Here is a 13734-nt window from a genome sequence, read left to right on the forward strand (position 1 = left end):
CCAATTTGCCCCAAAATAACACAAATTGAAGCCATTGCAGCCTGGATGCTGTGTCTGAAATGTGAGCTCTCTCACTCCTTCCTTATCCAAGATATGGGCGTTTCAAGTTTTCCTCAGCTGAAAAAAACATTGACCGCGGGGTCAACATTTTCACCAAAAATTCAATATTCCCCAATTTGCCCCGAAATAACACAAATTCATCCCATTGCAGCCTGGATGCTGTGTCTGAAATGTGAGCTCTCTCACTCCTTCCTTATCCAAGATATGGGCGTTTCAAGTTTTCTCCAGTTGAAAAAACACGTTGACCGCGGGGTCAACATTTTCACCAAAAATTCAATATTCCCCAATTTGCCCCGAAATAACACAAATTGAAGCCATTGCAGCCTGGATGCTGTGTCTGAAATGTGAGCTTTCTCACTCCTTCCTTATCCAAGATATGGGCGTTTCAAGTTCTCCTCAGCTGAAAAAAACATTGACCGCGGGGTCAACATTTTCACAAAAAATTCAATATTCCCCAATTTGCCCCGAAATAACACAAATTCATCCCATTGCAGCCTGGATGCTGTGTCTGAAATGTGAGCTCTCTCACTCCTTCCTTATCCAAGATATGGGCGTTTCAAGTTATCTCCTCAGCTGAAAAAAACATTGACCGCGGGGTCAACTTTTTCACCAAAAAATCAATATTCCCCAATTTGCCCCGAAATAACACAAATTGAAGCCAATGCAGCCTGGCTGCTGTGTCTGAAATGTGAGCTCTCTCACTCCTTCCTTATCCAAGATATGGGCGTTTCAAGTTCTCCTCAGCTGAAAAAAACATTGACCGCGGGGTCAACTTTTTCACAAAAAATTCAATATTCCCCAATTTGCCCGAAAAAAACACAAATTGAAGCCATTGCAGCCTGGATGCTGTGTCTGAAATGTGAGCTCTCTCACTCCTTCCTTATCCAAGATATGGGCGTTTCAAGTTTTCTCCAGTTGAAAAAACACGTTGACCGCGGGGTCAACATTTTCACCAAAAATTCAATATTCCCCAATTTGCCCCGAAATAACACAAATTGAAGCCATTGCAGCCTGGATGCTGTGTCTGAAATGTGAGCTCTCTCACTCCTTCCTTATCCGAGATATGGGCATTTCAAGTTCTCCTCAGCTGAAAAAAACATTGACCGCGGGGTCAACATTTTCACCAAAAATTCAATATTCCCCAATTTGCCCCGAAATAACACAAATTGAAGCCATTGCAGCCTGGATGCTGTGTCTGAAATGTGAGCTCTCTCACTCCTTCCTTATCCGAGATATGGGCATTTCAAGTTCTCCTCAGCTGAAAAAAACATTGACTGCGGGGTCAACATTTTCACCAAAAATTCAATATTCCCCAATTTGCCCCGAAATAACACAAATTGAAGCCATTGCAGCCTGGATGCTGTGTCTGAAATGTGAGCTCTCTCACTCCTTCCTTATCCAAGATATGGGCGTTTCAAGTTATCTCCACAGCTGAAAAAAACATTGACCGGGGGGTCAACATTTTCACCAAAAATTCAATATTCCCCAATTTGCCCCGAAATAACACAAATTGAAGCCATTGCAGCCTGGATGCTGTGTCTGAAATGTGAGCTCTCTCACTCCTTCCTTATCCAAGATATGGGCATTTCAAGTTCTCCTCAGCTGAAAAAAACATTGACCGCGGGGTCAACATTTTCACCAAAAATTCAATATTCCCCAATTTGCCCCAAAATAACACAAATTGAAGCCATTGCAGCCTGGATGCTGTGTCTGAAATGTGAGCTCTCTCACTCCTTCCTTAACCAAGATATGGGCGTTTCAAGTTTTCTCCAGTTGAAAAAACACGTTGACCGCGGGGTCAACATTTTCACCAAAAATTCAATATTCCCCAATTTTCCTCCGAAATAACACAAATTGATGTCATTGCAGCCTTGATGCTGTGTCTGAAATGTGAGCTCTTTCACTCCTTCCTTATCCAAGATATGGGCGTTTCAAGTTCTCCTCAGCTGAAAAAAACATTGACCGCGGGGTCAACATTTTCACCAAAAATTCAATATTCCCCAATTTGCCCCGAAATAACACAAATTGAAGCCATTGCAGCCTGGATGCTGTGTCTGAAATGTGAGCTCTCTCACTCCTTCCTTATCCAAGATATGGGCATTTCAAGTTCTCCTCAGCTGAAAAAAACATTGACCGCGGGGTCAACATTTTCACCAAAAATTCAATATTCCCCAATTTGCCCCAAAATAACACAAATTGAAGCCATTGCAGCCTGGATGCTGTGTCTGAAATGTGAGCTCTCTCACTCCTTCCTTATCCAAGATATGGGCGTTTCAAGTTTTCTCCAGTTGAAAAAACACGTTGACCGCGGGGTCAACATTTTCACCAAAAATTCAATATTCCCCAATTTGCCCCGAAATAACACAAATTGAAGCCATTGCAGCCTGGATGCTGTGTCTGAAATGTGAGCTTTCTCACTCCTTCCTTATCCAAGATATGGGCGTTTCAAGTTCTCCTCAGCTGAAAAAAACATTGACCGCGGGGTCAACATTTTCACCAAAAATTCAATATTCCCCAATTTGCCCCGAAATAACACAAATTGAAGCCATTGCAGCCTGGATGCTGTGTCTGAAATGTGAGCTCTCTCACTCCTTCCTTATCCAAGATATGGGCATTTCAAGTTCTCCTCAGCTAGAAAAAACATTGACCGCGGGGTCAACATTTTCACCAAAAATTCAATATTCCCCAATTTGCCCCGAAATAACACAAATTGAAGCCATTGCAGCCTGGATGCTGTGTCTGAAATGTGAGCTCTCTCACTCCTTCCTTATCCAAGATATGGGCATTTCAAGTTCTCCTCAGCTGAAAAAAACATTGACTGCGGGGTCAACATTTTCACCAAAAATTCAATATTCCCCAATTTGCCCCGAAATAACACAAATTGAAGCCATTGCAGCCTGGATGCTGTGTCTGAAATGTGAGCTCTCTAACTCCTTCCTTGCCCAAGATATGGGCGTTTCAAGTTTTCCTCAGCTGAAAAAAACATTGACTGCGGGGTCAACATTTTCACCAAAAATTCAATATTCCCCAATTTGCCCCGAAATAACACAAATTGAAGCCATTGCAGCCTTGATGCTGTGTCTGAAATGTGAGCTCTCTCACTCCTTCCTTATCCAAGATATGGGCATTTCAAGTTCTCCTCAGCTAAAAAAAAACAATGACCGCGGGGTCGAAATTTTCACCAAAAATTCAATATTCCCCAATTTGCCCCGAAATAACACAAATTGAAGCCAATGCAGCCTGGATGCTGTGTCTGAAATGTGAGCTCTCTCACTCCTTCCTTATCCAAGATGTGGGCGTTTCAAGTTTTCTCCAGTTGAAAAAAACATTGACCGCGGGGTCAACATTTTCACAAAAAAATCAATATTCCCCAATTTGCCCCGAAATAACACAAATTGAAGCCATTGCAGCCTGGATGCTGTGTCTGAAATGTGAGCTCTCTCACTCCTTCCTTATCCAAGATATGGGCGTTTTAAGTTTTCTCCAGTTGAAAAAACACGTTGTCTGCGGGGTCAACATTTTCACCAAAAATTCAATATTCCCCAATTTGCCCCAAAATAACACAAATTGAAGCCATTGCAGCCTGGATGCTGCGTCTAAAAATTTTAACACTCTAACTCCTTCCTTGCCCAAGATATGGGCGTTTCAAGTTATCTCCACAGCTGAAAAAAACATTGATCGCGAGGTCAACTTTTTCACCAAAAATTCAATATTCCCCAATTTGCCCCAAAATAACACAAATTGAAGCCATTGCAGCCTGGATGCTGTGTCTGAAATGTGAGCTCTCTCACTCCTTCCTTATCCAAGATATGGGCATTTCAAGTTATCTCCTCAGCTGAAAAAAACATTGACCGCGAGGTCAACTTTTTCACCAAAATTAATATTCCCCAATTTGCCACAAAATAACACAAATTGAAGCCATTGCAGCCTGGATGCTGCGTCTGAAATGTGAGCTCTCTCACTCCTTCCTTATCCAAGATATGGGCGTTTCAAGTTTTCTCCAGTTGAAAAAACACGTTGACCGCGGGGTCAACATTTTCACCAAAAATTCAATATTCCCCAATTTGCCCCGAAATAACACAAATTGAAGCCATTGCAGCCTGGATGCTGTGTCTGAAATGTGAGCTCTCTCACTCCTTCCTTATCCAAGATATGGGCATTTCAAGTTATCTCCTCAGCTGAAAAAAACATTGACTGAGGGGTCAACTTTTTCACCAAAAAATCAATATTCCCCAATTTGCCCCAAAATAACACAAATTGAAGCCATTGCAGCCTGGATGCTGTGTCTGAAATTTGAGCTCTCTCACTCCTTCCTTATCCAAGATATGGGCATTTCAAGTTCTCCTCAGCTGAAAAACACGTTGACCGCGGGGTCAACATTTTCACCAAAAATTCAATATTCCCCAATTTGCCCCGAAATAACACAAATTGAAGCCATTGCAGCCTGGATGCTGTGTCTGAAATGTGAGCTCTCTCACTCCTTCCTTATCCACGATATGGGCGTTTCAAGTTCTCCTCAGCTGAAAAAAACATTGACCGCGGGGTCAACATTTTCACCAAAAATTCAATATTCCCCAATTTGCCCCGAAATAACACAAATTGAAGCCATTGCAGCCTGGATGCTGTGTCTGAAATGTGAGCTCTCTCACTCCTTCCTTATCCGAGATATGGGCATTTCAAGTTCTCCTCAGCTGAAAAAAACATTGACTGCGGGGTCAACATTTTCACCAAAAATTCAATATTCCCCAATTTTTCCCCCGAAATAACACAAATTGAAGCCATTGCAGCCTGGATGCTGTGTCTGAAATGTGAGCTCTCTCACTCCTTCCTTATCCGAGATATGGGCATTTCAAGTTCTCCTCAGCTGAAAAAAACATTGACTGCGGGGTCAACATTTTCACCAAAAATTCAATTTTCCCCAATTTGCCCCAAAATAACACAAATTGAAGCCATTGCAGCCTGGATGCTGTGTCTGAAATGTGAGCTCTCTCACTCCTTCCTTATCCAAGATATGGGCGTTTCAAGTTATCTCCTCAGCTGAAAAAAACATTGACCGCGGGGTCAACTTTTTCGCCAAAAAATCAATATTCCCCAATTTGCCCCGAAATAACACAAATTGAAGCCAATGCAGCCTGGCTGCTGTGTCTGAAATGTGAGCTCTCTCACTCCTTCCTTATCCAAGATATGGGCGTTTCAAGTTCTCCTCAGCTGAAAAAAACATTGACCGCGGGGTCAACTTTTTCACAAAAAATTCAATATTCCCCAATTTGCCCGAAAAAAACACAAATTGAAGCCATTGCAGCCTGGATGCTGTGTCTGAAATGTGAGCTCTCTCACTCCTTCCTTATCCAAGATATGGGCGTTTCAAGTTTTCTCCAGTTGAAAAAACACGTTGACCGCGGGGTCAACATTTTCACCAAAAATTCAATATTCCCCAATTTGCCCCGAAATAACACAAATTGAAGCCATTGCAGCCTGGATGCTGCATCTAAAAATTTTAACACTCTAACTCCTTCCTTGCCCAAGATATGGGCGTTTCAAGTTATCTCCACAGCTGAAAAAAACATTGACCGGGGGGTCAACATTTTCACCAAAAATTCAATATTCCCCAATTTGCCCCAAAATAACACAAATTGAAGCCATTGCAGCCTGGATGCTGTGTCTGAAATGTGAGCTCTCTCACTCCTTCCTTATCCAAGATATGGGCGTTTCAAGTTTTCCTCAGCTGAAAAAAACATTGACCGCGGGGTCAACATTTTCACCAAAAATTCAATATTCCCCAATTTGCCCCGAAATAACACAAATTCATCCCATTGCAGCCTGGATGCTGTGTCTGAAATGTGAGCTCTCTCACTCCTTCCTTATCCAAGATATGGGCGTTTCAAGTTTTCTCCAGTTGAAAAAACACGTTGACCGCGGGGTCAACATTTTCTCCAAAAATTCAATATTCCCCAATTTGCCCCGAAATAACACAAATTGAAGCCATTGCAGCCTGGATGCTGCATCTAAAAATTTTAACACTCTAACTCCTTCCTTGCCCAAGATATGGGCGTTTCAAGTTATCTCCACAGCTGAAAAAAACATTGACCGGGGGGTCAACATTTTCACCAAAAATTCAATATTCCCCAATTTGCCCCGAAATAACACAAATTGAAGCCATTGCAGCCTGGATGCTGTGTCTGAAATGTGAGCTCTCTCACTCCTTCCTTATCCAAGATATGGGCATTTCAAGTTCTCCTCAGCTGAAAAAAACATTGACCGCGGGGTCAACATTTTCACCAAAAATTCAATATTCCCCAATTTGCCCCGAAATAACACAAATTGAAGCCATTGCAGCCTGGATGCTGTGTCTGAAATGTGAGCTCTCTCACTCCTTCCTTATCCGAGATATGGGCATTTCAAGTTCTCCTCAGCTGAAAAAAACATTGACTGCGGGGTCAACATTTTCACCAAAAATTCAATATTCCCCAATTTGCCCCGAAATAACACAAATTGAAGCCATTGCAGCCTGGATGCTGTGTCTGAAATGTGAGCTCTCTCACTCCTTCCTTATCCAAGATATGGGCGTTTCAAGTTTTCTCCAGTTGAAAAAACACGTTGACCGCGTGGTCAACATTTTCACCAAAAATTCAATATTCCCCAATTTGCCCCGAAATAACACAAATTGAAGCCATTGCAGCCTGGATGCTGTGTCTGAAATGTGAGCTCTCTCACTCCTTCCTTATCCAAGATATGGGCATTTCAAGTTCTCCTCAGCTGAAAAAAACACGTTGACCGGGGGGTCAACATTTTCACCAAAAATTCAATATTCCCCAATTTGCCCCAAAATAACACAAATTGAAGCCATTGCAGCCTGGATGCTGTGTCTGAAATGTGAGCTCTCTCACTCCTTCCTTAACCAAGATATGGGCGTTTCAAGTTTTCTCCAGTTGAAAAAACATTGACCGCGGGGTCAACATTTTCACCAAAAATTCAATATTCCCCAATTTGCCCCGAAATAACACAAATTGAAGCCATTGCAGCCTGGATGCTATGTCTGAAATGTGAGCTCTCTCACTCCTTCCTTATCCAAGATATGGGCGTTTCAAGTTTTCTCCAGTTGAAAAAACACGTTGACCGCGGGGTCAACATTTTCACCAAAAATTCAATATTCCCCAATTTTCCCCCGAAATAACACAAATTGATGTCATTGCAGCCTTGATGCTGTGTCTGAAATGTCAGCTCTTTCACTCCTTCCTTATCCAAGATATGGGCGTTTCAAGTTCTCCTCAGCTGAAAAAAACATTGACCGCGGGGTCAACATTTTCACCAAAAATTCAATATTCCCCAATTTGCCCCGAAATAACACAAATTGAAGCCATTGCAGCCTGGATGCTGTGTCTGAAATGTGAGCTCTCTCACTCCTTCCTTATCCAAGATATGGGCATTTCAAGTTCTCCTCAGCTGAAAAAAACATTGACCGCGGGGTCAACATTTTCACCAAAAATTCAATATTCCCCAATTTGCCCCAAAATAACACAAATTGAAGCCATTGCAGCCTGGATGCTGTGTCTGAAATGTGAGCTCTCTCACTCCTTCCTTAACCAAGATATGGGCGTTTCAAGTTTTCTCCAGTTGAAAAAACACGTTGACCGCGGGGTCAACATTTTCACCAAAAATTCAATATTCCCCAATTTGCCCCGAAATAACACAAATTGAAGCCATTGCAGCCTGGATGCTGCGTCTGAAATGTGAGCTCTCTCACTCCTTCCTTATCCAAGATATGGGCGTTTAAAGTTCTCCTCAGCTGAAAAAAACATTGACCGCGGGGTCAACATTTTCACAAAAAATTCAATATTCCCCAATTTGCCCCGAAATAACACAAATTGAAGCCATTGCAGCCTGGATGCTGCGTCTAAAAATTTTAACACTCTTACTCCTTCCCTGCCCAAGATATGGGCGTTTCAAGTTATCTCCTCAGCTGAAAAAAACATTGACCGCGGGGTCAAATTTTTCACCAAAAAATCAATATTCCCCAATTTGCCCCAAAATAACACAAATTGAAGCCATTGCAGCCTGGATGCTGTGTCTGAAATGTGAGCTCTCTCACTCCTTCCATGCCCAAGATATGGGCATTTCAAGTTATCTGCTCAGCTGAAAAAAACATTGACCGCGGGGTCAACATTTTCACCAAAAAATCAATATTCCCCAATTTGCCCCAAAATAACACAAATTCATCCCATTGCAGCCTGGATGCTGTGTCTGAAATGTGAGCTCTCTCACTCCTTCCTTATCCAAGATATGGGCATTTCAAGTTTTCTCCAGTTAAAAAAACACGTTGACCGCGGGGTCAACATTTTCACCAAAAATTCAATATTCCCCACTTTGCCCCAAAATAACACAAATTGAAGCCATTGCAGCCTGGATGCTGTGTCTGAAATGTGAGCTCTCTCACTCCTTCCTCATCCAAGATACGGGCGTTTCAAGTTATCTCCTCAGCTGAAAAAAACATTGACCGCGGGGTCAACTTTTTCACCAAAAATTCAATATTCCCCAATTTGCCCCAAAATAACACAAATTGAAGCCATTGCAGCCTGGATGCTGTGTCTGAAATGTGAGCTCTCTCACTCCTTCCTTATCCAAGATATGGGCGTTTCAAGTTTTCTCCAGTTGAAAAAACACGTTGACCGCGGGGTCAACATTTTCACCAAAAATTCAATATTCCCCAATTTACCCCGAAATAACACAAATTGAAGCCATTGCAGCCTGGATGCTGCATCTAAAAATTTGAACACTCTAACTCCTTCCTTGCCCAAGATATGGGCGTTTCAAGTTATCTCCACAGCTGAAAAAAACATTGACCGGGGGGTCAACATTTTCACCAAAAATTCAATATTCCCCAATTTGCCCCAAAATAACACAAATTGAAGCCATTGCAGCCTGGATGCTGTGTCTGAAATGTGAGCTCTCTCACTCCTTCCTTATCCAAGATATGGGCGTTTCAAGTTTTCCTCAGCTGAAAAAAACATTGACCGCGGGGTCAACATTTTCACCAAAAATTCAATATTCCCCAATTTGCCCCGAAATAACACAAATTCATCCCATTGCAGCCTGGATGCTGTGTCTGAAATGTGAGCTCTCTCACTCCTTCCTTATCCAAGATATGGGCGTTTCAAGTTATCTCCTCAGCTGAAAAAAACATTGACCGCGGGGTCAACTTTTTCACCAAAAAATCAATATTCCCCAATTTGCCCCGAAATAACACAAATTGAAGCCAATGCAGCCTGGCTGCTGTGTCTGAAATGTGAGCTCTCTCACTCCTTCCTTATCCAAGATATGGGCGTTTCAAGTTCTCCTCAGCTGAAAAAAACATTGACCGCGGGGTCAACTTTTTCACAAAAAATTCAATATTCCCCAATTTGCCCGAAAAAAACACAAATTGAAGCCATTGCAGCCTGGATGCTGTGTCTGAAATGTGAGCTCTCTCACTCCTTCCTTATCCAAGATATGGGCGTTTCAAGTTCTCCTCAGCTGAAAAAAACATTGACCGCGGGGTCAACTTTTTCACCAAAAATTCAATATTCCCCATTTTGCCCCAAAATAACACAAATTGAAGCCATTGCAGCCTGGATGCTGTGTCTGAAATGTGAGCTCTCTAACTCCTTCCTTATCCAAGATATGGGCGTTTCAAGTTTTCTCCAGTTGAAAAAACACGTTGACCGCAGGGTCAACATTTTCACAAAAAATTCAATATCCCCCAATTTGCCCCGTAATAACACAAATTGAAGCCATTGCAGCCTGGCTGCTGTGTCTGAAATGTGAGCTCTCTAACTCCTTCCTTGCCCAAGATATGGGCGTTTCAAGTACTCCTCAGCTGAAAAAAACATTGACTGCGGGGTCAACATTTTCACCAAAAATTCAATATTCCCCAATTTGCCCCGAAATAACACAAATTGAAGCCATTGCAGCCTGGATGCTGCGTCTAAAAATTTTAACACTCTAACTCCTTCCTTGCCCAAGATATGGGCGTTTCAAGTTCTCCTCAGCTGAAAAAAAACATTGACCGCGGGGTCAACATTTTCACAAAAAATTCAATATTCCCCAATTTGCCCCAAAATAACACAAATTGAAGCCATTGCAGCCAGGATGCTGTGTCTGAAACGTGAGCTCTCTCACTCCTTCCTTATCCAAGATATGGGCGTTTCAAGTTCTCCTCAGCTGAAAAAAACATTGACCGCGGGGTCAACATTTTCACAAAAAATTCAATATTCCCCAATTTGCCCCGAAATAACACAAATTGAAGCCATTGCAGCCTGGATGCTGTGTCTGAAATGTGAGCTCTCTCACTCCTTCCTTATCCAAGATATGGGCATTTCAAGTTCTCCTCAGCTGAAAAAAACATTGACCGCGGGGTCAACATTTTCACAAAAAATTCAATATTCCCCAATTTGCCCCAAAATGACACAAATTGAAGCCATTGCAGCCTGGATGCTGTGTCTGAAATGTGAGCTCTCTAACTCCTTCCTTGCCCAAGATATGGGCGTTTCAAGTTATCTCCTCAGCTGAAAAAAACATTGACCGCAAGGTCAACTTTTTCACCAAAAATTCAATATTCCCCAATTTGCCCCAAAATAACACAAATTGAAGCCATTGCAGCCTGGATGCTGTGTCTGAAATGTGAGCTCTCTCACTCCTTCCTTATCCAAGATATGGGCGTTTCAAGTTCTCCTCAGCTGAAAAAAACATTGACCGCGGGGTCAACTTTTTCACCAAAAAATCAATATTCCCCAATTTGCCCCAAAATAACACAAATTGAAGGCATTGCAGCCTGGATGCTGCGTCTAAAAATTTGAACACTCTAACTCCTTCCTTGCCCAAGATATGGGCGTTTCAAGTTCTCCTCAGCTGAAAAAAACATTGACCGCGGGGTCAACTTTTTCACCAAAAATTCAATATTCCCCAATTTGCCCCGAAATAACACAAATTGAAGCCAATGCAGCCTGGATGCTGCGTCTGAAATGTGAGCTCTCTCACTCCTTCCTTGCCCAAGATATGGGCGTTTCAAGTTCTCCTCAGCTGAAAAAAACATTGACCGCGGGGTCAACATTTTCACCAAAAATTCAATATTCCCCAATTTGCCCCGAAATAACACAAATTGAAGCCAATGCAGCCTGGATGCTGCGTCTGAAATGTGAGCTCTCTCACTCCTTCCTTATCCAAGATATGGGCGTTTCAAGTTCTCCTCAGCTGAAAAAAACATTGACCGCGGGGTCAACTTTTTCACCAAAAATTCAATATTCCCCAATTTGCCCCGAAATAACACAAATTGAAGCCATTGCAGCCTGGATGCTGCGTCTAAAAATTTTAACACTCTAACTCCTTCCTTGCCCAAGATATGGGCGTTTCAAGTTCTCCTCAGCTGAAAAAAAACATTGACCGCGGGGTCAACATTTTCACAAAAAATTCAATATTCCCCAATTTGCCCCAAAATAACACAAATTGAAGCCATTGCAGCCAGGATGCTGTGTCTGAAACGTGAGCTCTCTCACTCCTTCCTTATCCAAGATATGGGCGTTTCAAGTTCTCCTCAGCTGAAAAAAACATTGACCGCGGGGTCAACATTTTCACAAAAAATTCAATATTCCCCAATTTGCCCCGAAATAACACAAATTGAAGCCATTGCAGCCTGGATGCTGTGTCTGAAATGTGAGCTCTCTAACTCCTTCCTTGCCCAAGATATGGGCGTTTCAAGTTATCTCCTCAGCTGAAAAAAACATTGACCGCAAGGTCAACTTTTTCACCAAAAATTCAATATTCCCCAATTTGCCCCAAAATAACACAAATTGAAGCCATTGCAGCCTGGATGCTGTGTCTGAAATGTGAGCTCTCTCACTCCTTCCTTGCCCAAGATATGGGCGTTTCAAGTTCTCCTCAGCTGAAAAAAACATTGACCGCGGGGTCAACATTTTCACCAAAAATTCAATATTCCCCAATTTGCCCCGAAATAACACAAATTGAAGCCAATGCAGCCTGGATGCTGCGTCTGAAATGTGACCTCTCTCACTCCTTCCTTGCCCAAGATATGGGCTTTTAAAGTTCTCCTCAGCTGAAAAAAACATTGACCGCGGGGTCAACATTTTCACCAAAAATTCAATATTCCCCAATTTGCCCCAAAATAACACAAATTGATGCCATTGCAGCCTGGATGCTGTGTCTGAAATGTGAGCTCTCTCACTCCTTCCTTGCCCAAGATATGGGCGTTTCAAGTTCGCCTCAGCTGAAAAAAACATTGACCGCGGGGTCAACATTTTCACCAAAAATTCAATATTCCCCAATTTGCCCCGAAATAACACAAATTGAAGCCAATGCAGCCTGGATGCTGCGTCTGAAATGTGAGCTCTCTCACTCCTTCCTTATCCAAGATATGGGCGTTTCAAGTTTTCTCCAGTTGAAAAAACACGTTGACCGCGGGGTCAACATTTTCACCAAAAATTCAATATTCCCCAATTTGCCCCGAAATAACACAAATTGAAGCCATTGCAGCCTGGATGCTGTGTCTGAAATGTGAGTTCTCTAACTCCTTCCTTGCCCAAGATATGGGCGTTTCAAGTTCTCCTCAGCTGAAAAAAACATTGACCGCGGGGTCAACATTTTTACCAAAAATTCAATATTCCCCAATTTGCCCCAAAATAACACAAATTGAAGCCAATGCAGCCTGGATGCTGTGTCTGAAATGTGAGCTCTCTAACTCCTTCCTTATCCAAGATATGGGCGTTTCAAGTTTTCTCCAGTTGAAAAAACACGTTGACCGCGGGGTCAACATTTTCACCAAAAATTCAATATTCCCCAATTTGCCCCGAAATAACACAAATTGAAGCCAATGCAGCCTGGATGCTTTGTCTGAAATGTGAGCTCTCTCACTCCTTCCTTATCCAAGATATGGGCGTTTCAAGTTCTCCTCAGCTGAAAAAAACATTGACCGCGGGGTCAACATTTTCACCAAAAATTCAATATTCCCCAATTTGCCCCGAAATAACACAAATTGAAGCCATTGCAGCCTGGATGCTGCGTCTAAAAATTTTAACACTCTAACTCCTTACTTGCCCAAGATATGGGCGTTTCAAGTTCTCCTCAGCTGAAAAAAACATTGACCGCGGGGTCAACATTTTCACCAAAAATTCAATATTCCCCAATTTGCCCCAAAATAACACAAATTGAAGCCATTGCAGCCTGGATGCTGCGTCTAAACATTTTAACACTCTAACTCCTTCCTTGCCCAAGATATGGGCGTTTCAATTTCTCCTCAGCTGAAAAAAACATTGACCGCGGGGTCAACATTTTCACCAAAAATTCAATATTCCCCAATTTGCCCCGAAATAACACAAATTGAAGCCATTGCAGCCTGGATGCTGCGTCTAAAAATTTTAACACTCTAACTCCTTCCTTGCCCAAGATATGGGCGTTTCAAGTTCTCCTCAGCTGAAAAAAACATTGACCGCGGGGTCAACATTTTCACCAAAAATTCAATATTCCCCAATTTGCCCCGAAATAACACAAATTGAAGCCATTGCAGCCTGGATGCTGTGTCTGAAATGTGAGTTCTCTAACTCCTTCCTTGCCCAAGATATGGGCGTTTCAAGTTCTCCTCAGCTGAAAAAAACATTGACCGCGGGGTCAACATTTTCACAAAAAATT

The sequence above is a fragment of the Genypterus blacodes genome, unplaced genomic scaffold (genome assembly GCF_046128005.1).
Source record: "Genypterus blacodes isolate CSIRO-AG114 ecotype Tasmania unplaced genomic scaffold, CSIRO-AGI_Gbla_v1 ptg000040l_1, whole genome shotgun sequence".
In the NCBI taxonomy this organism is placed as follows: domain Eukaryota; kingdom Metazoa; phylum Chordata; class Actinopteri; order Ophidiiformes; family Ophidiidae; genus Genypterus; species Genypterus blacodes.